This window comes from Apteryx mantelli, chromosome 3 (assembly GCF_036417845.1).
Source record: "Apteryx mantelli isolate bAptMan1 chromosome 3, bAptMan1.hap1, whole genome shotgun sequence".
NCBI classification, from domain to species: Eukaryota; Metazoa; Chordata; class Aves; order Apterygiformes; family Apterygidae; genus Apteryx; species Apteryx mantelli.
The window spans coordinates 75,985,211-76,012,467 of record NC_089980.1 but is presented as its reverse complement, the minus strand read 5'-3'; positions in this window follow the sequence as shown (position 1 = coordinate 76,012,467).

The window sequence follows — 27,257 nt, the reverse complement described above, 5'->3', positions numbered from 1 at the left end:
TGTAAAAACTATAGCATAAAGCAAAAGGAAAAAAAAAAAGAATGGTAAATATTTTCGGTGTGCTTTATAGTTGTAGCTGCTGTTCTTATTAGTATACAAGCAAACATGTTTTGTATTCCCGTATATAGATAAAATTAATCATTTATCCTTCTAGGTTTAATTTTGCTGAATGATACCTTATTTTAACAGTGTATGATAGTTACAGGATTTTTAATGACTGCCATTTTGTAAATGTTCCTGGAGCTTTCCTGTGCATTAACATTTTAGTAATTAAATATAAATTACATATATAATGTACTCTTACTAAATAGTAACTTGAATCTATGCTATTTACTAGCATAGAGTATGTATATGTACCTTAGGTATTGTATTTTCCTATGTATTTATTAGAAATTATTTTATTTGTACTTTGCCTCAGGTAAATTACTATTCTTCTTTCTCTCCCCACTTTTAAAAAATAATTAGTTTCTTAACACCATTTTCTTCTCTTTAATTGAAGTGTTCTAGAGGCAGTAGAATTGAACAGACAAATATTGAACTAAATTCTGTTGTGTGACAATATAAATGCACGTGAATAGGTCTTTGGATTATATCCAATTGTTTTTGAGTTTTTATACTGCGAAGTTGTGTGTCACTTGATCTTTTTTCTAGTAAATCTATTTTTTCATGAGGTAGACTGATTATCCTATTTTGACCAGTAATAGTCTGAGCCAAAGGGAATTTTTTAGATACTTACTCTAACAGAAGTAGGTTGCTGAAAATTTTGGCTATCTGATGTAGTTTATTAATATGACAACAGCTGTTAGAAATTATTGCTACAATACTAAATTAGTGTCACTAGTGAGGAAGAATAGAAATGCATAAAACTGAAGAAAAAGGACAGCTGTTTACTGTAAACGTACAGGCAATTTACTTGATAATTTTCAAGGTGGAATATGATGCCTAAATATTTATTACTTTCTTTCTCTACTTCCAGTTTTTCCAATTTTGAACCAAACTGCTTTGTACTGCAGTAATTTGTATACATTTTAAGGAGGTGTTTTTAATTGGAATAGTTTCAGTGCATTGTACAAAAATTGTTAATATTGTACAGTTAGCTGATGACTTCAGCTTGGGCTATTTTCATGGCTGGATTTATTCATTTTTAGATTCATAGACAGTACCAGTTGAAAAGTTAGATATTTATGGCTGAATATATTTGATCTACCACTAGGAGAAAAACTATTTCAGAATACCAGCACATTTTATTATTGTTGTTGTTGTTGTCGTCTTAGCTTTGCCTCCTTCGTACTCCTCCATCTAATTCACATCTTCCAGAATGCCTACAGGACTCTGCCAGCTGATAATGGGTAGGCAGGTGCTGAGCTAAAACTGTGTTTGCATTACGTGCTTATATTACCTTGTTCAGCCTCCTTCCAACCTGTCTACTTGCTTCATCCACCTGTTGCTCTTCGGCATTAATTGAGAATGCCATCTTACAAAGGCATATTCACATACTTTGCTTCTTTATTCTAAATTGTTTCATTGAAGTTAATGGGACTAACCACCACATGCCTGTTTACACTTATGCTTAAATCTTTTAGGCTTGTCCGAAGCTTGACAACCGTTTAGAACAGGGAATACCTTTTACTAAAGGACTTAATACAACATAGCCTCAATTAGCCATCACTGTTACCCTCGCTACTGCTGAAGCCAGGTGAACACCTCAGTGAAAACCCATACAAATCTAGGTAGGACTGGAGAATTTCCTGCAGTTATTACAGTTAGACACCAACAGCCTGTTTGCATTGCCAGACCTCACTACATTCACTTATTATGGGGCTATTCCTGCCTTTTCAGGGATGTAAAGGAGACCAGTGAACAACTGGTGCAATTTCTGACAAAAATAATCAACACATACTTCAGAGAGGGAATTCTCCTTTTTTCTGACAAACATGCTGGAGTATGACTGGGGCTGAAGAAGCACAGAGACTGGAGTGATCCTTTCTTGCAGCTATGGTCAAACCTCCTGTTTCCTGAGCCTGATCACAGCAAAACTACCCAAATGCCAGTTACAGGATCATTTAATTGAAACTGATATTTTAGACCAAGTACAGTCTGGATTCAGGACAGGATGTGGAACTGCACTGCTCTAATAAGAAAATTTAGATAATCTTTTTCTGTCTGAATAACAGTCACATTTTCTTGTCTGTCTGGTACTGATTGTTGTATGCAACACTGTCTGTGGAATGCACTGGTATCTCCTGAGAGAATCAGAGGGATCCAGAACAGACAGAGACAACTTGAGTCTTTCTTAATAGATACATGCTACAGATTGTAATGAAAAGCTGCCGTACGTGACTAGTTTTTCTTGTTTCCCAGAGGAGACCCACAGAAATCAATGTTTTTTCGGGTTCTTGATGACATGGATGCGCTGGACTGGTCACATAGCATGGCTTGTGCTGCCAGACAGTGCAGGTAATCCACTGATCTCCTACCATTATATCTGGCTATATTTGCCGTTGCCGTATGGGCCTAAAACCTGCAACAAGACTAACAGTGAAGAAAAGTTGGCTGAAACTGAATCTGAGCAAGAGAAAAGAAGATACTGGTAAGCAAGTGGCTACACTTAGAAGAGCTTGTATCCATGGTGTAGCCTCGAATAATTCAAGCCTCAGTCTAGGAGTTTCCTTAGGATCCTCAATGAACTAAGTTGTTGTGTGGCCACATGTAATGCTTTCAACGTACCCAGACTACTCCATCTCATACTATCAGACAGTTTTGAGTCAGGTATTCGTTCATTCTTAAATTGGCCAGACTTTCATGAAGATTTTAGTGCTAATTAGTACAAAGCTCACATCAAGACAGGGTATTGTGAACACGGTATCTGTCTTCTGTTCCCTAAACTACATTCCTTGAACTTTTTGAATATAGTTCAAAGCCACCATCCTTATCTTTAAAATCACTTTAGCTCCGGGATGAAGAATGCACTGACAAGTCTCTTTAGAGACAGATGGGAGGGTAAGGTTGGTCTTGCAGGCAGATCTTCCTCAAAGCTGGCCCAAGATCAGGGAGTGAGCTCTCATTGGAGCTAAGGGACTGAAAATTCTTGTCCAAATTTAAGGCACATTTCTTTGGGCTGATCTTCTTTAACCTTAGTGCGTAGAAATACATATGCTAAAAATAACAGAAAACAAACAAAAGAGTACAGGAATAGAAAGAGGACTTCCCTACTGAAACAGGACACTGTTTACATATATTTGATTCGTCATCTGTGGGGAGGATGAGTATTTGATGGATGTATGATCATGTTGTTTACTTCACTCCTGGAAAGCACATGGATATCAGTGTGGGCCTAGGCAGAAACCGGGATAGCGGAGAACAGAAAGGAGATGATCAGCAAGGCCATTTGTTTATATTTCCTCTAAGAGAGGGATGGAAAAGCTGTGCCAAGCGTTCTTTGATCTTAAGGGAAAGAGGGATTATTTTGCGGTGTGGTAAAAGACTCAGCAGCTTGGGAGGTCATCATGGAAACTCTTGGAGCTAAGAGAAAGTTAGATCCCAGTGAGGCATCTGCATCCTCAGACCAGAGGAGTCTCCAGTACTTAATTAGGCGGTAGAGAAGGCAGCATTTGCAGTAGAAAAATACTGTACTGTTGCTCATACAAGATGGATTCCCTATGAAAAGAAAACAGTATGTTTTATTGTGCTTTATGGCAGAGTACTATATGCCTTTAACAAAATAGCTTGAAGTATTTGCATGATGTATTTGCAACATGGCCAAGTTAACACAGCCATAGGAACATTAACTTTTGAACTTCCTGACTTTCGTTGCTTTAAATTTCAGCTTCAAAGTTTCCTTTTTTTTTTTTTCCCCCCCTTTGCATTTGTTGGCCCTGGCTAGTTTTGAAAAGCGGGAGGAAAGAAAATAAGTTAAGGTTTTCTGAGGGGGCACTGAATTTTATGCATATAATGGGAGGTGACTTGTTATTCCTTTGAATATTAAATGATAACCCGAAGTCTTTTTGATGCATCTAGTTTGCTGTTAGTATTTCTGTGGAGCTGGGAAATCACAAGATTAAATCTAGAAAAGCACTTCACAGCATGGCTCTTTTCCTGCATCTTAGTATGTTTTTCTCCTGAAGAGAGGTCAATGATATCTGGGAGTGCTCAGATGTAAAAAGCAAACACTTAAAGCTAATATAAATGTGATGATCTTAACAAATCTGGGGTAGATCACAGGACCATAAGTGGAGTAAGAACAAGAAGCATTTTTCCATGTCCAGATTAAGAGCTGTATTTTCTAGTTGATTTCCAGTTTGGAGGTACTGGGGAGGCACCAAAAAAAAAAAAAAAATCAATCAACTTGCAGATTCAGCTGCACTGACACATACTGCTGATTTGACAGGACAGATGAGACCACAGGCTTGTTTCTGGTTAAATAAAAAAAGAAAAAGAAAAGTAAGCAGGAGAGAATAAGAGAGAAGAAAATGAGAGCGAGTAAGAGAGATTTCCAGTGCTAGTGCTTTAGTTTTTCTCGCTAAGTGTGACTGGGACAGTAAATGAAGAATTGCTCCCTGATCCAGACTGGTGGAGCTTCAGCGTGTTTTCAACTGCTGAATGGGGAACTAGCTCCTTCTCTTTCTTTCTGGGAAAGGAGCCAGCCTCATGGCCCATCCTCCCAACAGGACAGGGGAAAGTGTTCTGTGAGCTCAGAGATATTAGGTAACTGATGCTGAAACAAAAAATGCTATTGTGGTATGGCATTGCCCTGCCTGCCCCACTAGTTAAGGGAAAACATATTTCCTTCTTTCATCTAACACATACAAACAAAAAGAAAAAAAGAAAAAAAAAGAATGTGAGTTTTTCCCACAGTGCATGTATAAATGCATTTCAAAATGCAGAAGATAGTACTTTGCAGGTTCCGATGGCTTAAGTTATAACTTGAACATCACACCCTCTGATATTTTTAGAAGTGCACTAATGTCAAAGGTAATTTAAAATGTGTTTTAAAAATGTTTGCAGTTAGAAATAACTGGAAAAGGAAGCTTAGAACTCTGCACTGACTGAACCCATTAATCAGCTTGCAAAAACAAACGTGTAGAAAACCCTTCCACTAGTAAGAAAGTGCCAACGAAAGAAAGTTTCACCCCCAAAGATAGCCTGTGAATGAGAAAATTAAGGAGTTAAGATTGTCTCAAATTTTGCCAGTTTATACGTTAGTGAGACCTCCTGTAAAACTTTTGATTCAAATAGAAACCTGGTTTTAGAAAACCTAGTTGAATCAGAAGGATTTTTCCAGCACAAAGGCTTTTGTCAGCAATAAGACTGTGCAATGTTCATGAAAGAAACAATCGATATGGTCCCCTCACAAGTATTAAAAAGACATTGACCTGGATTGATTAAATCCCTATGTACTTTACTTTCTATATTCTATGCGCAGCAGCAAGGGCTCATAGTGTGTCAGTGCTCATAATTCCAGCCTGCTGAAATAAGATGTATAGGAAATGTACTGAAGCTTTGTAGCTTCTCAGCCTGTCTTGTAGGCTGGTTCCTGTCAAGGGCAAGTTTTACCCGTTCTATCCCTGCAGAGATTTATTCACAGAGTCTAAAATATTGTGGCAGTAATGAAGAGCGTTATCTGAAAAAGTGGAAGCATTTAACAGATGTATATGCATTTGCTATGTAAGTGATAGCTCTTTGTTAAAATGATTAGGATCAATGACTGGTTCAAAGAAGCTGAGAATCTAAAGCAAGAAAGTTTAGCAAGAGCAATCTCTCGTTGTTGCTGTAGTCACTGATGCAGACAAAGAAGGTTCATGGCAGATTTAATGGGGCAGACAAGCTGTGTGGGAACAGTGTGTGTTTCATCACCGTCTGGCAACACTGTTTTGTTTCCTCATCATTTTCCCCACTACACATCCAAAAAGAGGGGGAAAATTACATAACATCAGAATTTTCCATCTCTTACTCTGAAGAAGGTACATGGATTCAGTGCTTTGGGCGGGGGCTGGAGGGTGCTGATACATGCAGGATAGACTGTGGGCATAAGATGCAAAATTACCTCAGCCTTATGCAGTCTTCATAATGTAGAAGTCTGTCCTAGTTCTCTAAACTCTCTTTGACAGTCAGTGGAGAGTAGTAAGCACTTCGTAGGCATAATTTATCTCTGTTTGAAACAGATGACTACTCTAGGTCAGATGAAATATATCTGTATCTTTCTGTTAGGTGTAAAGGAAGCCTGGGGGGAGACTGGTTTAGATGTAAATACCTAAACTGCAGGCATTTGATGTTAGGTGAGATGTATCCCACTCAGCCTATTTTTCGTTACAGCATACACTAGGTGGTTTTGCAGACACAGTTGGTACTGTATTACTCTGCAGAGAAGTAGGGGAGACAAGAGGGTAGCAATGACACATTTCATCATGAACACTTCAATGTAGGAAAAATTTGGATGAAAGATGGAAAGGAGCAATGATACAGTGACAGTGGCTTCCCCTGTTCCTGTCCCATTCTCTCATTCCTGCTCTATCCTGCATATTTGAGACTTCCACACAGTATCCCAGTGTTCTTATTCCTCCCTCTCTAAAGATGTGAAAAGGATTCTGATGTATTTATATTGTACATAGCACAGTAGATGAGACTTCATATTTAAAGATAAACTTCAGCAGTCTGCTTACATAGTCATAACTGTTTTAAATAATTTGTATTTTACCCTCATTCTGCAAAAATAAATTGAACATATTCCAAGTGATCCATTTTGCTTAGAATTGTCAGTTTTGTTTGACACCATTACAGTTGAATCACTTATAAAACAGAAGACACTACGTGTATAGCTAAAATCTTTTCAGCTGATCACCTAAAATCTTACATTCATTGAGAATAACCTTTAATTTTTTAAAAAATGTTCTGTAATATGACTGAATATGCATAAATAAGTATTGGCTTGTTTCTCTTTTTAGTTTAACTAACTTCTGTTTTAGTCTGCAGTTAATCTAGTTCCTTAGACTAAATATAAATCTCATAGCTCACCTCAGATAACTCTTTCCAGTTATTCAGACTGCTTGTATTTCATATTCTAAAATGATCTACATCAGAATCTTCCAAGTTTATCTTTCTACATGCCCTCCCTGCCAAAAAAACCCGAACAACAGCCCAGAACAGTGAGGAATGATAAATGGTTTGTATTGTAATTGAAAGCTTATTAAATCATTGTGGGAATACGTATGTAATTTATATATGTACTTATAGTTAATAATTAATTAAATACATTCAAGTGAATTCTTGTTGATCTCTCTTTGAAGTTAAGCTGATTCATACAGCATGTTTTTACTTATACTTCCATTGTGATTGTAACTGTTGTATTTTCAGATCTGCTGAGATAGGATAAATCTACTTCAGGCCCTGATTCAGTAAAAATACTATGATGTCTAATCTCTGCACTCTGAAAAATTGTGACAAATTTTCTCTATTATTTCAAGGTCTTTCACACAACAACAGCATCAGTGTTTGGGTTTTTAAACTAAGTCAGGAACCTAGTTACAAGCTGATGATGAGTAACTGAATAAAACTGCATTATTTTTTAGAAGTTCCATGTAAAATGTTTTTTCATATATATAAATAATATAGGTTTACTATTTTTTTTAGACTTAAGTAACAAATTTTTATGAGACTTACATAAGTATAGGATAATAGTGATTTACTGTGACTAATTTAATTGAGAAGTTGGGATTGTTTAGAACTCTTTTCAGATCTTTCTCTAGGTGTTTTCTGCATTTGTTTCTTTTTGCAGAAGCTTCACTGAGATTTTCTTTTCACAGGACCTATATAGCTATTGCATTATTTGAAATTAGCCATCAAAAACTGCTTTGTTCTCAGTGATATTTGTATATTTTCTTAAATTGAGTTTGGAAGCCTATTGATATGCAACCTGGCTGCAGTTTGCTACAGAATAACTGCACAGTATCTTTAAACTAGCCGTAGCACAGTTTTTGTAGGTCAAGGGAAATTATCATTAATTTGCATGTATTATGGTAGGTATGATAGCAATGAAAGGTATGGTAGCAAAGAAAATCCTTGATATGTTAGGCATTGAACAGACAGTCTCTCTGCTAAGAATTTTGTTGTCAAGATGGTTCAAAAGTTGTATGCAAACAACATAGAAATCAGCCAATAAAAATATCCATCCTAGAAGTTTTTTTTTTTTAACTATTCATTCATATCAGTACCGCAGACATCCTGAGCCACTCTCTTCACATTATTTCCATCAAAGTGTTCCCCTGAATGCCCCATCCTCACCTGCTTACTCCTCAGAAATAGCTCCTTTCACTGGAAAGTGTGTAGAAGCTGGTGGTCTTTCACACAATAGTAACTTGCTGTAGTGAAGCTTGCTCTACCCACACTACAGGCCAATCACAAGTGGCATTAGCAGAGGCAGAGCAAGCACGTAGACATGCCCTGTGATGCCTTTGAGTCTGTGAAGAGTACTTTTCCTTCTTCATTCCTGGCTCCATGATGTTACAGCTCCCACACCTATACCATGCAGAGCTACTTCCTGCAGACACAAAGCATCACAGTCCCAACCCCAGCCCCACTGAGTGTCCCCACATTTGGGAGAGGCACTCAGTCATTTGAGGTAGTAGATGAGGGAGCTCAGCAGAGTCATTACCAGAATAATTTACTGCTGGTACTGCAAGATTTTTCAGCTGTGCTTATTGTAAGCATTAGAAAGAATTTCTCACCTGTGTTACATTATGAATTGAATACTATGTGTGTGCGAGAACACCTCATAGAGCAGGATTGGTCCATGGTTTAACATCTAGTCTAATGAGGTCCAATAAAATGACATTAAAAGGATGTTAACGTTGCAAAATAAAACATCAGAAGCAAGGAAATGCCAGAATTAATATGGCCTGTGAAAATCCAGCCTTGTATGTGTTATGGTGCAGCTTTTATTACATGACATACTAGGCTTTCCAGGGGATGTCTTCTTTATTTGGTGAATCTGTAGTTACTTAGATTTTCTTTTTATCTTCCTCATTCTGTATTTGTTAAACATGAAGCACCCGAACTCCATACTGAGTATAAAATCATTCTTTGTCATTTAGATATTTCTCCTATACATTAATCATAGTACTTCAGTGCATAACAAATTCATCTCTTTTTCACAGTACCCTCATAATATTGGATACTTAGAGTTTGCACATTTGAAAAATGAAGAACCAAGGCAGAGATTAAGGCAGAAACTGTTTAAATGTTGACTTTTTTTGCCCAATTTGAGGCAAATTAGACCTTCGTTTTTCTGTATAAACATAACATTCATACGCCATCTTGTAAATTCAAACTACAGCTTCCCATCTTGGATCTTTAATTAGATTTGCAGTGCAGATGGTATAGCAGAAGTAGGCTGCTATTCTGTGCAGATTAGTCGTTAAAGGCTTTGCTAGTGAGTTTCACAGATACTTGATGAATGGTCAGACTTGTGTTTATGGCCTTAGTCCCAAAACTTAGAGGAGAGAGAGTAAACTGTGCTATTCTGTCCTGTCCCAGCCAGTCCCGGTGCTGCTCCACTGTCCACGTCCCACCCCTATGTCTGCCACTTTTTTTTTCCATGTGGCTTTTGCCCTCCTCTCATTTTGCCCCCTCCAGACCTCTCTCTTCTTTTGTTCTCTAGTTTCTGTTCCCTCTCCCTGTTCATATTTTTCCTATGTTCCTCCCTCTCCCTGTATCTGAGTCAATGGGTTTTCTCTTTTTCACTATGCTCCCTGGGTATCTGTAGGGTGGGAGATTGTATTGACGAAGCAAAGGACAGTTTCTCCAATGTCATTTCCTTTCCTCATGTCACAGGGGCTCCTGGCAGTCATGAGAAGTAGTTGCAAGGAAAGTCTTGCTTAGCTCCTACATCCCTGAGATGAGCTCCTACGTCCTGTGTACTCAGTGCAAATAGGGTTTTCAAAAATTCAGCAGCCAGACTCCAACAAGACTCTAACGATGGTGTGAAAACTTTTTTTTTTTTTCAGAAGCTCATAAACTTGAAGAAATTTGGCACCATTTCAGAAATGGTGATTCCTGGGTGCCAGTATCCCTTGTATTCCTCTCTCTTCCAGTTTTGGGATCCTGCATCAAAACTTGGAGACACTAAAGTCTTTCAGCAGCAGAGTGCATGACTTTTAAAATACGGACAAACAATATGTTTTCTTCTAAATTTGTTCTTCCAGTGGATTGAAAGGTTTTTGGCTAAAACATTTCAAACATTTTGTAGTAGGCAGCCAGGGTAGGAGATTTCGGCCCAATTTGGCCAAGTTCATAAACAACTGAAACTGGTATCTTACCACTCCAGTGAATGATTCTCAGCATGCCTATAACTAAAATGGTGAGAAAACCTGTGCACACAGAGAAAAAAAAAAAGCAGAGCGGTGGGGAAGAAAGGGTTTTTTTAGCATTAAATACATGAGAATATAAATAAATGTGGTGTTAATAAATGCTGATTATTTCAAAAAGAGCAAATCAGATTAAGAGGAAAAAACAGTGAAGCTGAAAACACAGGAAATGATATTTAGTCGTTGATAGTATGTTTTCACAGTAATCTTCTGTTCACCCTCAAGGGTGGCATAATTTTATATATAACAAAATGTATTTTGCTATTGCAGTAGCCCTAAAAAGAAATCATGTTCATACTGTATGGCCACTTCAAAGAAAATCTCTTGCCTGAAAAGAAATAAAATTTTTATTTATTGATTTTTTCTTTCAAAGAGTGACCTTAAATATATGTAATGAAGGTAACATTCAGTCTCAAGGGCAGACAAATGTATACGTGCTTATACTGTATGTTTCCTCACAGAATAATCATAGCCAAACTGCACTATCTACATATCAAATTCAAAACCTGAAATATTCTTATTTTTTAAATACTTTGTCTTCATTGCAATTTTTTTGAATATGAAATACTCACTTCTTTTTTTGTCAGAGATTGTTCCACCTCACAAAAGTTGAGCATGTAAGACAGTCTTTTTGATACAGTTGGATGATGGCTTTTCTGCCACTCCCTTTTATGGTAGAGCATAATTTTATGATTTTTAATGTTCACCACAAAGGAAATGCATGATCTTCCAATCATTTCAATTTTTTTGTAATGTTGATCAGAGCAAGATACAACAGCAGTGTTAGCAGAAATGGGACAACTCACGGGTGAGTATCCCACTACTGCATAACTGGGAGAGTAAGCACCTCTCATCCCTGCCCAGGAAAATCAGGACTGTTAATTTACTGTGTATGTTAAAAGCACTCAAATAGCATTACTGTTTGTCTGAGTTATCTTTGGGCTTCTGTGGTGATTGCCCACCAAAGGACCTGCCATCACTTTGCAAAGGCAGGGTGGCAGGATGTACTGTGGAATTGTCAGACTCTCCAGAAACAGGTGAAAGTCAGTGGTCGAACTCTCCTGACCTAGAGAGTGAGATCTGAGCCTCAGTCCAAATATGACAGACAGTGCTACCAATGGGAACCACACAAAGTCAAAGGAATTGGGAAGGAACGTGTAAGTGCCAGGAAATTTAAAAATAAGGAGATTACAAAAATGACCTGGAAACTAATATAAGTTAAAGAGGCAAAGAATAAGAAGTTTTACAGGGAATTTCTACTCAATAAATTAATTAGTTGCATTTATATTTTTAATTATATGTTCATCTTAAATACAAAATGAAAAATTATTTTTCCTGCCAAGTCACTATAACTTTCTGTTGAGACAATCTGCTTCTGAAAGTACAGATTTCCTCTCAAGGAAAATAAACTGTTTCGATTTCAGTTTCTTAGAGTGATATTGAATTTATCTTTTGAACAATTGCCTGGTAATGTTGACATTCAGTGCACTAATTTGAATGTGTTTTGTTCTTGCTTGTATGTTAGCACAAATTGTGGGCATTTTCTAGGAACTTGTTTCTTGATCATGTGCTTGTATTTCAAATTTTTTACTGTGTTTCAGATTTATTGTTACTTCAATAAAATTGCAGTAAACAGAAGACAATAGCAATGATGTTTGTGTCTGAGTGCATATGAAATAGTGACCATGAGTTTTAGGTTTATGTGAGCCTTCATTATCTCTAATGCTGAGCCACTGCACCATCCCATGTCTCTGTGACATGCTGCAACTACAAACTCCATGGTGAAGCTTAGTGTGAACAGTGAAGAAAATATATCCAGGAAGCTGAAAATTAGTGGGGCTTAAACAGATATTTGGGCAGGCTGAAAAAGGGTGTGTAGTAAAAATTAAGCAAAATAAATTACTTTGAGGAAGATACATTTTGTGTTGAGAGGTTTTTTCTGGTATTTCAGTTGACACCTGCTGCAGTAATAAAGACAGCATTAAGTATTCATCATCGGGGAATTTTCACTGTTGCTGCTGAAAACTGATTTCTATGTAAAACCATGTATGCAACTCTAATTGTCATTTTCAGTATCTAGAATTCAAATGCAGAGTAGAAATCACTGTCTCTAGAACTGTGCTTGTACTTAGACATCTTTGAGTGATGTTGCATGTCATCCAGTCAAGGTGTTTAGGAAAAATACTTCGCATTGGTCTAATTCTTTTTCTGTTGGAGTCAGTATTTTCCATAAAAATGGAATTTTGAAACTTCCAACACAGCCCTGGATTCTGCGTTAACCCACAAGTCAGCAAAATGTTTGTCTCCCTGCTGAAAGTACACAAAATTTAGATAACCAGAAGGTACAAGTAAATTTTTGCAGGATATACTGAAGATCCCAAGGAGACACCTACTCTACAAGAGAAGTTTTCTATTTTTATTTGGAAGTGATGGATTTATTCACCTGTAATTGGCTAACAGCAATGTATTGCAAAGATTAATAAAAGGCTGAAATACTGTTCATGTAATTATATCTTGTAAATATGTGTGAAAGTGGTGTATGTGATACTTGAAGTTCATTGATGTATTAGGAAAATACATTTAACATACAGTTATCAGATTCAGAAAATGAAAAATAATGTATGAATTATTTAGCTAACACTGCACTTTGCCCCAGAATCTGGTGTTTATTATTGTGAGCTTTAGCAGGAAGCAGAAGCAGTATCAATTGGGAAAACATTTCTTTACTTGAACTGAGAAGAGTATGGCTTTCTAGTTTCTAAGTGGGGAACCTGGTTCTTTGGTTTCTTTGTTCCTAGTTAGACTACTCCCAAGCTATTTTAGCTGAACATTTTACATACTAATGGAGCCTAGGGAAGTGCAGTTGGCAGCTGTTCATGGGATAATAATGAAACACACTGTTTAGTATTGCATACTGCTGCTGTAAAATGTGGGAAGTATTTTATAGAGATCATGGGGAGCAGAGCTGTATCCACTTTAAGCACTGTAAGTGCATGAACTGTGAGTGAGGAAGTTGTGTTTTCAAATGAGAGTAACTGGCAATCGTTTGCTTTTGCAGGTAAAGAAAACGTGTACAGAATCAGATGTTTCAGAGCCTCAGAACTCCAGGTACAGTAACTAAAGACCAGTGCTTAATGAACAGTCGTGTGGAAGCATACAGAGCGATACTGCAGATAAATAACATGAGCATGTGAGAGATTTGCTTTGCAGAGAATGAAAGACTAGATTAATTTTAGCTTTTTCACTCTGGAAAGTTTTTTGTTTGTTTGTTTTTGTTTTATTTCTCCTCAGTTAAAGTTGGGGGGTAGCATGTAGGCTGACAAGAGTTTAGATGGTGCCATAATGCTCATTCGTCATCCTCAATTTAAAAGAAAATCCTATTAAATAGTGTAGGGAAATCTGTGTAATCTAATTTCAGCTTTTTCTTTTAGCCCTTCTCTGCGTGCCTGAGTCTTGGAGTCTCCTGATACTATAATTTGCTTTTATTGTGGGCAGTTCAGTCTTTATTTGTGTAAATACACCTTCACCAAACCCTTTTTGTTTTCACTTACCAAAAACATGCCAGTGTGTTCATAGGTTAGGAAGATGCCATGCATTCTTTAGAAAGAAACTTTTCAAATGCTAACCTTCCTAATTTCATGCACACATGGAAGAGGAAATAGCTTTAACTTCTATGTTTTGCACGTGTGTGTGTGTATGTACTTTTAAGCAGGCGAAGTAGTAATTCCTTGAGATGTGCCATCAAGCATGCATCTTCCTGTTGGTTATTAAACTATTGAGCCATAGTACATGATTTTATTCAAATTCTGTGGATAGCAGTGCTTTTTCTCTCTCTTTGCCTTGCTTCTGTTTCCAAGAAATATGTTTTGGTTTCACAAAAACTCAAAAGCTTTTGTAGTGAGGGGAGAGCCACAAAACAAACCTGAAGTCACACCAACATTCTAAATAAAACTCAGAAAAGCTAAATAATTCAAGGTTTGCCCCCAAATCCCAGTCTTAACTATGTCTTTGTGTCACTGTTGCAGTAGGATCCTCTGAGAGCTGGGCGTCACCTGTAATATCCAAGGCGAATATAATATCTGTGGCTTGAGCTATGCTGTGCACCATTTGTATTTCTTTGATTTGCTTATCATGTTCCTTTTTAACACATCCTTGCCCTTCATTCAGTTTGGTAATAATGTATGTAAGGGAATACAGCATTCAATGTCCAAATATGCTTCCAGTGAAGTCAGTAGGGATTTTGCTTTGGACTTCAGGGGAAGTGTATTTTGTCTTCTTTATTTAATAACTTTTAAATAAAAATTTTATTTGCTGTCTCTCTGCTTTGGATTAAAATGTATTTATTATAAACGTCCAGCTCTTTCCAAGTACTTTGGTGGAATGAACAGTCTCAACTCAGCAAAACACTTGTGCATGTGCACAGTTTTAAGTGCCTTACTTGTCCTAATGAGACTACTAAATCTCCAGTGTTTAAAAATTATAAATAAAGTCCATGGACTTAGCTTCATCAGACTGTGATATGGCAACAAACCTGAGGACCCAGTATCTGATGTACTGTCATTATCTTCAAGCATTAGGAAATTTCTTATGAACTGTAGCTAAATTCTTTGTGCTAAGTCTGAGGAACAGAATACTTTTTTCTTCCAAATGCAAAAGGAACCGACATTACAAATAGTCGATTTGAATAATAAATCCGGTACAGTTTCATCTTTTTTCGAAAAGTGCATTTTCAAGCAAAAATGCTTTTTATTTTGAGCCCAAAGCCTGAGTTTCAGAATATATCAGATACAGTTGAAATGAATGTTCCTGGCCTGAGTGTGTGTAACGCTGTGTATACAGCCTGAAGCAGGGTTTTTTTGACAGATGTTAATTCATGATGCGACTTTGGTCTTACAGTGGAATCTCTGACAGACCTTTGACTAGAGCAGCGCTAGAGGGCACCGCATAGCACATAAAACTTTAAAGCCTGGAGCAAGGTAATTCTTCTCTAAACAAGTCTTAAGTGAAAACATTGCACATAAAATGAAACATCAGCATAAAAATGAATGCTGGAGACACACTGCCTTACAGAATAGCTCCTGGCTTGGGACCTAAGGCCAATATCATTCATTTATTTAGCTAGCTTTACAGTGTGTTGGTTTTGGATTTGAAACTATTACAATAAATGCAGATGGAAAGTGTTTTTACAGTAGAGAAGTAATTAAATTGGGTGTGGGAACTTTGTCAGGAGAATTCTTGGAGTGACATGTGTGTATCAGCAGATTCTTTGTCTTGCTTGGCCTTGGTTTGTCTTTTAGAAAAAAAACATTCAAACTACAGATGTGACTAGCAAATTTTTGTTGAAGGGAATTTACTAACCTATGCAGCATATCAAAAAAAATCTTTCCAGAAGTATCCAGCTATATAGGCAATAAAATTCAACCATCACCAGCAGTTATTTATACAAAATGGTTGCTATCTTGACAGATAGGTAAACTGCACACATGCAGAAGGAACTGTAGTTAATAATTGAAGTTGTAGTGGATATGCAAGTTATAAATGCAAAAGAAAACATGTATGATTCTTTAATGTATCTGTTGCAAATTTTGACTCACACATGACTTAGTCTCAAAAATTCTGTTACAGTTGCTGGGGAATTATTTTGCTAAATCCTTATGAACTGGTTGTAAATACTTCCTTTTATCCTGATCTGTTTAGATATTTGTATTAGACCTATCATGGTGGTATTGTGGCTATATCAATATTATGGCATTGTTTTTGTCATGACCTTGTAATGAAAATCAAATTCGTCTTTCAAGTCTAGATAGCTGTCCAGTAATGCACAATGCTTGTGGCTTTCTGGAGCTGTTGCTGTGAGACAGAGGCAGCAAACGGTTGGGATTTGCCAACAGCCACACTACAGGTTCTGGACAGAGACTGGAGTAGTATGCATGGGTGACAACTCCAGTGCAGTGACGCTTTATCGAATTCACTGGAGAGTAATTAGGAAGAGCAGTTCCTGGGCTCAGAGCCTATAGAAATACATTGCTCTTAGTTTTCTTATATTGTATGTATACTTTAAAGTGGGACTGATCCCAAGTACACTGAACAGCCCCAACATTACATTTAAATTTCATATAAGTTAGCACTGTAGTGCAGTGTATGGGAGTTAACTTGTTTGCAGTTATGAACTAGCTGCATTTTTACATAGATAATCAAAGAAGCAATTTTAGTTCTAATACATGTAATAGCTTGAATAGCTTTTTGTTGCCTTAAAACATGTCAACTGCTGTTTCTTGATGTAGAGGCATATTTTATTGACCATACTGAATGCCTGTTACAGCCTCGTATCCCAAGATATTGTTACAAAAATGAGTGAAACACCAGAGTATTTGAGATTCTGAAGTCTGGCGGAAGGATAAATACCTGGGTCCCAGACTCCACAGTCAGCTGCGGCACGTTCTGTTTGGCTGCACAACTGAGGGCAGCATCGTTCTTTGTGACTACAGACTGCTTGAGGACCGTGTCTCTTCTACCCCAAATCTTCCCGTCCTTCTCACCAGCCACTTGCTGGTTATCTAGTTTGCTGAGTTATAGAAAGAAATAAGGAGGAGAGAAATGAGCGGAGGGAGAGGAAGTCCGTAAGAGTGGAGAATGAGCAGAGTCATCTGCTGATTCCTCAAAGTCCATGGATTATAGGAGCAAAATCCATGCTTTTTTAATCCTCTTTAGATGATAGAAGTCTGCAGAAAAATGAGATTTTTCTGGCTGCTGGGACACAGTTTCTTTTTTACTGGACAGGTAAAGAGTAATGACCATATATTTCATCTTCTTTCCTTCTTTAAACCATGATCTTTAAATTGGGAGGATAATATCTGCAGGGAAAAAAAGAAAAACTTGAAGATTCTGAGAATTAATCTTGTAGCCTAGGGATGAAAGTTAGCTGATATTAAATTAACTTGTAAAAATATGTACTGGTGTCAAAAAGACATTACTTGTGTTTTCACAGTGTACTTGGGATCTTTGTATTGGTAAGTTAAAGCTAAACCCTGTGAATTAAAATACCCTCCATTTTTGTTGCATAATTTTTACTAGAAACCCATGGATCCAATATCTCAAATTATATCCATTCTTCCTGACTTGTCTTTTCCTTTATATATTTTTTAAAATTCTAAAAACAAAAGAGAGGGAAAGAAACTACTCTTAAGAAAATCTTCCCTTTTAAAACTTTTATCAGATGCTGTAAGAACAGTGTAGTCAGGGGCATTTTAGCTATTACATTAGTATCACCAAACAAAGTTAGTTCCTGTGTATTTCTGAAATACAAACTCACTGATGGTGACCACTGGCAAATAGTAAATCATATACACAGAGATACAGTTGCCAGGTAAACAGGCTGTCCAAAAAAACCCGCAGTGGTTTTATTTAGATGTTTAAAAATGGTCTCCAATATTTCAATTTAATACAGGTTTCAGTGAAGCTTTCTGCATAGATTGCAGCAGTTCATCAGCTGATTTCTCTTCTGTTCTCCCATGTCCACAGTTCTTAAAAGTGCACCACATTATAAGAAATGTATGCAGAAAACACGAAGTTCTGTGTCTGCTTCTTCATCTTAAAAGTCTCTCTTAAATCTCCTGCAAGAGAAATGGGCTTTTTCGTTTTGTCACTGGTCTCATATTGATACCCACTCATGTTTTTTTTCTGTCAGGATATAGTGCACATATACATGGAGTCCAGAGGCAATTGGTATCATTAATGCATTAGCAGTTAAATAGATAATGGTATGGAATAACAGTGAGAGCTACCAGACTTTTTTCATTCCTTTCTTTAGGCCAAAGGTTTTTTTCCTTTGCAGCTCAGAGGCACTATTATGAATACAGGACTCACTATACTTACTGAGCCTGAGCTACACTAACACTGCGTGAATGCATTAGCTAATAGTGTTTCCATGGGCATGATTGTATTTAACAAAAGTGAAAAAAGAAGATAATGTGTATCTTTTGCATCTTGTTCTAAAGAATCAGATCATCCAAAGTGTTTAGTTCTCAGCAGCTTTGACTATATAAGAAACACTTGATATTTCACTTTCACTGACGAACTCGTTCAACAAGAACTTGACAGTCTTAGCCCAGGATGTTGTAGATGGTTGATTCTTTCAGGAATGTCTTGACATTGTTTCAATACCTTGTAATTGTCCATATTTACCAGATCAAACATTGCAACTCCTCAGCCCAAATCCAAGCCTAACAGCTCATCTGGCAGATTTTGTGATGAAGCTCTAGTGTGGTAATACCATGATTCTTTGAACACACTTGACCCTGTACATATCAGTTTATAGGAGAGTGGGACCAGCTGTACCTTCCCATTCACTTGCTATTCAATAGATAAACAATAGATGTTTATTATTACATGGTGAAGAAAAGCTTTATGATTGGGGTGCCAAGCAATAAAGCCAGCAATAGCTATAGAAATTGTCATTAATGTTTCAGCCACTATAATAGAAAAAATAAATAGTATTGTTCAGTAAAAATGGACAAGCTCAGGCTATAGGTTTCAGGTATGCTGTTTAGCCAAATACATTTGCTCACTTTCTCCTCATCCACATCTTAAAACTTTGTTAATAGGTAAGGATTTGTTTTCTATGAACCACATGTAGCTTATCTAAGCTAGAAGATAATTTAAATGTTCTTCTGAGTCAGGAATAGCGCAGCTTTATCTCACATTGAAGAATCTGTAGATCTTGGTGACATGGTAAATGGGCTTCATTTGAGGAAATGAGATTTTGACAAGACTCTCTAATTTAGACTCCTAAGGTGTGATTCATCTCACTCCAAAGTAGATGTATAAGGTAGACACTTGTGAGATGCCGTTAATCTGATCTGCTTCTCTCTATTGACTGTAAAGACAGCTTACTATATTCCTCTTCTCCTGAGTATCCCTGCAGACTCCACCAGCAGTTGAGCTGATTTATTACAAGAAGACTAGCTGGAGACATAAGCACAGGCAGTGAAAGCATTTGTTTTGATTTTATAGATTGTCTCCTTTTACTCTGAAACTGTTCAGTTTCAGAAGGGAATACATACAAAAATAAAATTATGCTTTAGCCAGGAAAAAACACTGTGACTAGCTGCTAGAATTTCTTGGGTTTAGGGTGAACTATAAAGAGGAACAAGTACAGCACCACAAGTTTTCTACGAAAAGACAGAATATATAAAGTTGAAATGGAAAGGCTGCCACAAGTAGTTGTGAGAAGTGGAAGAAACAATTCAGTCAACAGGAGGCATTGTATAAGTCTGTCAGAATATAGCATTCATGTCAGTGAGGCCACTGCAGTTGTAAACACTTCACCTAAGAGAAACATTTGGCAGGATCAAGCCCAGACTTCTCAGTCAAGACAGTGGCTGGCAAAAAAAAGTATCACAATTTTCCAATTTTAAAATAACTACATTGTGGAATAAGATTTTTCATAAAAGATTACATTCTGGGATGCACAAATTTAGCTTGCAGTCGAGAGAAAGCTTTATACAAATCTGTTACTTATTAAAGGTTTGGTTCAAGTATTTAGTCTGCATGCCACTTACACAGTTTGAGTCAATCAAAATAATACAGTTAGTGATGTGACTATGCAGATACATGTAATGGAGTGACATGTCCATGACAATTGCACAACAGTTGCAACAAAAAATATGTTGTTTTGCTGTATATGCTGTTTTTTTTAGGCAAATGTAAGTCTTCACTATTTTTAGCGCAGTCTGCATGGTGTCTTTCTGCCTGCTCTGCTCTGATGTTCTAGTAAGTTAAGCTGAGAGCTTCAGCGTGCTCGTTACCCAGGGGCCTGACCTACAGCCTATTGAAGCTGGTCACTGTCTGTCCAGTGGTTTTTATTGGCTTTGGATCAAGCCTCCAAAGAGTTCTAAAAATATATAAGATATGTTTACATAAATTACAGTAATCTATTTAGAGTGCAAACACATGGTAACTGATGACATCATGGAGAAGTATTTGAATGGGTTATATTAACAGATCCCTGTGGCTTTAACAATAAAATTAATGTATTTTTTTATATTTCAGGTCTGTTACAAATTCCTGGGTTTTGTTAAAATCATGCATAAAATATTTTCACTCTTACTAATAATTCCTGTTTGTGATCCTAAGCCAGATAAAGTCAGTGTTAAGACTTCCATTAACCTGAATCAATTGTGGGTCAGACTTTGGAAAGAATGTAAGAAACAAGAAAAATCAACTTTTGAATACTTTTTGGAAGTTTGTATATCACATTATTTTAAAAATTTAGGCTAAACAAGATTTTAACAGAGGTGTTAGTAGAAGTAATTGGGAGATTTTGTAGTTACCCTTAAATGCAAATACATAATCTCTTTGTCTAACCCCACATACTATGAAAAATAAGAGCTTTCTAGTATGGATTTGTGATACTGGAATAGGAGAACCAACCCACGACTAATAGTCTTAAGCTCATTTAAAATAGAAGTATCTAATGCATCTGGAAATAAGATGGAAGAAAAACACTAAAAACAACGTGCCTGTAGTAATAACTTTCACCTGGTAATGGCAACTTATAAGCAAAAGTGTAAAAAGACAGTTCAGCATGAATGTTATAATTAAAAAGAAGAGAATCTTGAAAGCACATTGAAATAATCAGTGTAATGCATTAGTCATCATTTCAAAACAACTTGTTAGCAGTACAGGTATAGCAACGCACGGTACAGTTCTTCCATTGGAATCTCCTGTTCCTTTTATACATCGATGCTTGTTGCACAGCATAACTTGGGCAACTATGGCAAATATTTACATGGAAGAGAAATGATACCAGCATATGTTTCACTGCTTTTCATATTGGATAAGCAGGTGACATAACGTTACATACACATTGACAGCAGCAGCTGAATGCAGTTTTGAGTCTGTTCTCAAAGCTAGGGTCCCTCTCCACCAACCACTTTCTCTAGCTTGAGCTGCAGATGTATGGAGGGAGCAGGACTTAAGCAATCATGGTGACTTAGCATGCTCTCAGCTGTTACTCATCTAGTTTGGACTGATCAGATACCAGTGTGGGTGAATGGGCTAATGTCCTGTCTACATGTATATGACACAACTTGCTTCTGTCTAATCACAGGGTGCCCAACATACAACCTGAGCTGCAGCAAGCTGTATAGATAAATAGTTTTTTTAAATTCACTTCTAAGTCTGTTCTTCACCTTGCATTATAGACTAGCCAGCATTCCTTAGCTTACTAGCAAGTGTTCTTGGATTACCAGCAGTCTCAAGATGTCAGTTTGGGAATCACTGGCCTGGCTGAAACTGATTTGTCTGTAAAGTGAGTATATTGCTACCTTGCAAAGCTGGGTGTGTAAGGTCCCATTGATTGGCCTTCAAAAGCGTTTACTTGCAGACTGAGAATTTGTTATATATCCTTTCCGCTTTTTTTTCCTTCTCTCCTGTCCTGCCCTGCAGCATTTTGAGAAATTTATACCAAATCTATTGATTTGCCAAGTCATAGTATTTTTTGATATACAAAGTCTTCTTGAATTTCAAAGAGTGGGAAAAGGAATATGTGTATTTTGGTGTGGTCTTAATAGTTTAATATTTTGGAACTTTCAGGAATTTATTGGGGTAGGATAAATGCTATTTTTGAATGAAAGAAAATAACCTAAGATTATACCTGCAAGTGTTTTTACTTAGTGCAAGAATTTCAGAGACCTCTATCTTAAAATTGAAGTGGATATTGAGCCATAAAATGACCGTGTCCATTCTTCAAGTGCAACACGTGTAATCACAATGAGAATGAGCTTTATTCCTGCTTTATTCCTTTCTTTCCCCTTCAGTCTTTTTTTTTTTTTTTGCTCTATCATATCACATTGCAGCGATACACAGGAGAACTGCTTCAGACTCCATTCCAGCTTCTTTGACCTCTTGGATAATCCAAATATATTTCACTATTGGTGAGCCTAAATGCTAAAGGTGTTCAGTTCAATCTATTTTGATCCAGTTGAATAGATTCCTAGAAGAATGTAGATACTAGAAAAATGGCCATTTAGATTCAAATCCCCTATTCTGAGTTCGGTACAGGTTTTCATTTAAGTGAATCACTTTTTTCATCGGATATTTTTAAGTATAAGTTTTTGCTGAGGTATTTCACAACCTGTTCAGACACATCTTAAATGCATCAGTCAGTCTCCGCACTCCATTAGTATTTAACTAACAGCAAGCAGTTAATATGCTGTGCTAGTTTTTAACAAGCCAAAAATCACCTGTTTGCCATCCTGCTAAGCCATGATCAGTCATTAGAGGGAAAAAAAATCATAAGAAACAAAAAAGAGCGGAGCTAACCAAAGAAATCAATATAAGAAGAGACCATGTGGAAATAACCTAAATTGCAAGTTTGCTTTTTGTTTTCTAACATCTGCATCTTGCACATGTGACATACATATGTGCTAAAACTGTTTTTCTTTTAATATTTCAGATTTGGTTTCATTTATTTATTTTTGAATAGACTTAGCAGTGAGTGATTCTGTGCTTCAGTTCTCTTCCTGCACAGCTTAACCTGAGTACCAGTCATCGTTGTCTTCCTCTGGGAGCAGAAGTCAGAGGATCCAGATGACAAGTGAGGAAAGAGACTCCTCCATAAGCAGCATCTGGCTATTTGGCAGATTTGTCAACACTTCTGCTAATGGGTTTGGATTTGCCCAGGGGTCTTTTATGTGGTTACATTGCAGATGGTCTGTCTGTTCCATCTTCTCCTCTTGAATGCTTTTATTTAAAAAAAAGAAAAAGCAACTTTCATCTTATCCTTAGAATTTACACACTCCTTTGCAACTGATAAGTTTCTTTATGAGTCTCATAAGATCCCTGTGCATGCTCCATTCTGTTAGAAATCTCAAAGCTTCCCATACATCCAAATGTGTATCTTGAGTTTTGTTGCCAGTTCTGGACTTAGTTCCCCAGTTTAGCTGCCAAGTGATATAATTTAGTGTGATCTGAATCTGTATTATTGTCGGATTGTCAGATTTCTTTGGGAAGTACTTTATGTCATTTTTAGAGCAGAGGTAACTTTACCTCCTCTTGAAGCTTGAAATACACTTGCTTTCCACTAGCCTTCCACCTTTGAAAACCTAAGTTCAAATCTGGATTTGGTTATATGTGAAAATGAGTATGATGGTCTCAGTCTAATTCATAGGGGATTCTTGTCTGCCATTTAGGAGAGGCCCAGGACTGAAGCAGCAAGTCTGTGGGAGGGAAAGTTTGGCAGATCTATTGAAAAAGGCATACACAGTGCCCAAATAAATAAAGCAACTCCGTGGACAGACTTTTTTGCAGAATTATGTAGTCAGAGCACAGAAGAGGGCAGAGAGGGAGCACATCTTCTTTTGTGAATTTCATTTTAGTTCTGTTTCAATTTATAGCTGAATTTCTGTCACTTTAACTTTTAAGGTGTGTCTATTTTATTTGCTTTTCAGTGTAGAATTAGTTTGTAGGTGACTAGATGTAAGATCAGGTTTTATTCCTATATTATTTCAGACTTTTATCTTATTTTCTTCTAATTACATAGACTAAATTAAATAGAAAAAATGTGCTCTTAAATAATGCTACTTTTTGAGACTTTCTCAAAATAATAATTGAGAAACCTATTCAGCCCCCTTAGGGTTTTGTTATTTTACCATGTTTCACAGCAGTAATATTTTAGAGTTTATTGACAAACAAAAATAATTGAATTATAAAAAGCAATCCAATTATTATTAACCTCTCTTACACTAGTGCCTTGTATCTCTAATCAGGTCCTTACCCACTGGAGAATCTGTGCTAAATGCAAAAAAGTTACACCGTCTTTGCCCCAGGGAATCTGCAATATAATTGTGCATGAAGCTACAAACCAAGAACACTGAGAGTTTGTTTCATCCTATCTCAAGACTTTGATAGATGTGGATTTAAAGGCTAGACGGTATGTCAGTAGTCATACAGAGCTCAAACCATTTGGTATAATTTGGGCTTATAACAGACATGCAGTAAAAGGGGCAGTCAAAACCTTTTACTGTTTTCATCACACACACACACACACATGCATTTTCAGTCCTGCAAGGAGGGATATTCCATACGACAGGTGAGGAATGGCTGGAGCCATTGCTGTCTTTGCCCATCTCCCTTTTCTTTAAGTAGACATGCATGTATTCCTCACTGCAGCCCATGTACCAGCCTGCAGCTTGAATTGAAATAGGAGGTGTTACAATTTTGCAGCTGGTACCTGCTCCTTCTTAAGGCTCAAGGGGATGGTTGGAAAGCGATTGTGCCCTAGAGTCCTCAGCTACACATTTTTATTGACTCTTAGAAAAATCACCTACTTCACCCCAAATTAAAAAGGTACATAAAAACTGTATGTTCTTTAAGTCTCAAATTATAAAATGACTTGGGGAAATCAAACAGCCAAGCAAAACGAAATATAATCATTCAATATCAATTGTAAAGGGCAGCCAGCATAAGTACATTTATCAGGACATCATTATCTCTCTTTGCTAGGAATAATAGAAATTATTTTGAATGTAATCAGTTATTAACACTAAATGCAGTAATCTCCCTGTTCTTTCAGGTGTGCAGGTAATAAGGTCTCCTGGACAAAATGAAAATGGATGTGCACAACACATCTAATATACATTGCCACCCAGAAAAGTTATGCTTAGCTAACACCTTATTACTTAACAGGAATGATTAGACTGTGAGGCAGTTATAGCATCAGGCAGTCAGAAAGTTGCATATATATATTTTATTTTTTAAACCTAGAACATTGTTGTGACTGTGATTAGAAACCAGAAATAGTTGCTTTTGACACAAACTGTTTTAGAGCCAAATACAATGTGTTCCACATGAGGTAAACTACAGAATTTTTTGTCTTGGGAGCCAAGGTTCAGATCAGGTTTAACTTTTAAGGGGAACTTCACTGTAAAATGTGAGACGCGTTAATGTTTCCCATGTTAAGCCTTCTTGCCAGTAATTCCCTGTATTTTATATTTACCAAAAAAAAAAAAAAGAAGATTCAGAATGTTTGCATTAAAATGTGAAGTTTGAACACAGTATAAAAACTACATGTATTTGGCAACTCCTCTACTCTGCCCAGTTTGTGCTCATAGATCATCCTTCCTGGAGATGGATAAAGTTCTTGCAGGCCCTTGTACTGATAGCTAAAGAAATTAGGCATGCTCACTCTAGTGGTCATGGTATGATCATTAGGTATGATCACTCTAGTACAGTGCACCTGGAACCCCTAAGGAAGAAGAATCCACATGTTTCAGTCTCTACTTTGAAATTATAACAGACATTTTAATTCAGGGAAAGTCAGAGATAGAATCCACCCTCTGGTATTTTGTTATGAAAATGCGAGTTAATATTTACGGGATGCAGTCCCTGTTCCATTGAAGCCAATAGCAAAATTCCCAGCCACTTCAAGAGGACCAGCCTTTCACCCTTGATTTCCCAATTTTAGGTTTGCTTAAACATTTTCATACATGAATCCTAATATGTAGAAGTTATATCTGTATTGAAGTTCAAGGTGTACTCAAAGCATGTAATTGAAGCAAAGTTAGCAAAGCTAGCTCAAGGAAGATTAATAACGGAGATCAGGCACCAGTATCAGGACCCAGGCATCCCAGCTGTCCCATCTTTACTAGTGTTGTTGCTCATGTTGCAGGTCAAGGCTAGGAAGCATATTCCTCCTTGCTCAAATCATACTTCCAACTACAGCATGGACATGCTGAGAATAAAGAGTTTTGGAGTTATGTCAGAACTAAAGAGAAGAGCTCCCCCCATTGCAAAGGCAGGTTTCTAATATTCTCCAGCACCTTAGAAAAGGATATGAGGAATTATATCCCTTTCTTTCAGAAAAAGGTAGTCAGAAGATAAGATAATGATGAAGTTATCCCTAGAAATTCCTGTTTTTCATGTGTGGGTGAGTACTGGGGATTTGGGGGATCTTTGGTGCTTTGATGTTGCTTTTCATCTTGGTCTTGTTAATATGTTGTCTAGAAGAGAGTGTTTTTTCCCACTCAAGAATGAACATGCTGGAACACGCCCATACTCATTGTCAGTAAGACACAAGGGCTTCAGATAGCCATTTGAGAAAGTCCTCTCATCGTTCCAATTAAAATCATACTGTCAGGCAATGAGGAAGGTTTGCTTGTGTTTTCTGTGAAATGTTTTGAAATTATTTGTGGTAAACAGTGTGACTTTGACGTGTGTTCCTTAAAAAGGACAGATTGGCAGCAGGCTGGTAATTAAGCTGATCATCGCGTTGTGTAGATGTACGTTCCTCAGCATGTATGAGAAACAGTCTTGGTTGCAGTTAAAAATACTGAAGAAAGACTTAGTGACATTCTTCAGTTTTTCAGTTTGTTTGTTACCTGTTACTCTGGAGCAGTTGGACTGGTGGTCACCTCTTGGAGATGCAGAAAAGACTCTGAAATTCCTACCCGATCTTTCAAATGTGACTCTAAATGCCACCCAGAGACCTTATTAAGGGATCAACCTCTGCAGTTTCCATTAATAAGTTGTAGAGTAGGAGGGAAGACTACAGGCTTGCTGTTGGTGTTCTAGCAATCTTTACAGATGTATTTGTTATTTGCTTATAACATCATGTTGTAAGAACCACAGAATTGGTGTCTGCTGGTCACATCTGGAAATGATCAGAAGTGGAAATGGGGGCTGTTGTGTGAACTACTCTTTGAAAACGTGGCCCTGTGATCCAAAGATCTGTATTTAGATCTTACGTATCTGTAAAATGGTAGTCTGTATTTCCTGTAAGTTGGATACTTGACAGCTCCCTGTGGAACTGTTGTGTCATTATCACTTTTGATTTACTTAAATGTTCACATAATGACTTCAAAACCTACTTTAGTCACCCCTTTTTAAATAGTAGGTTAA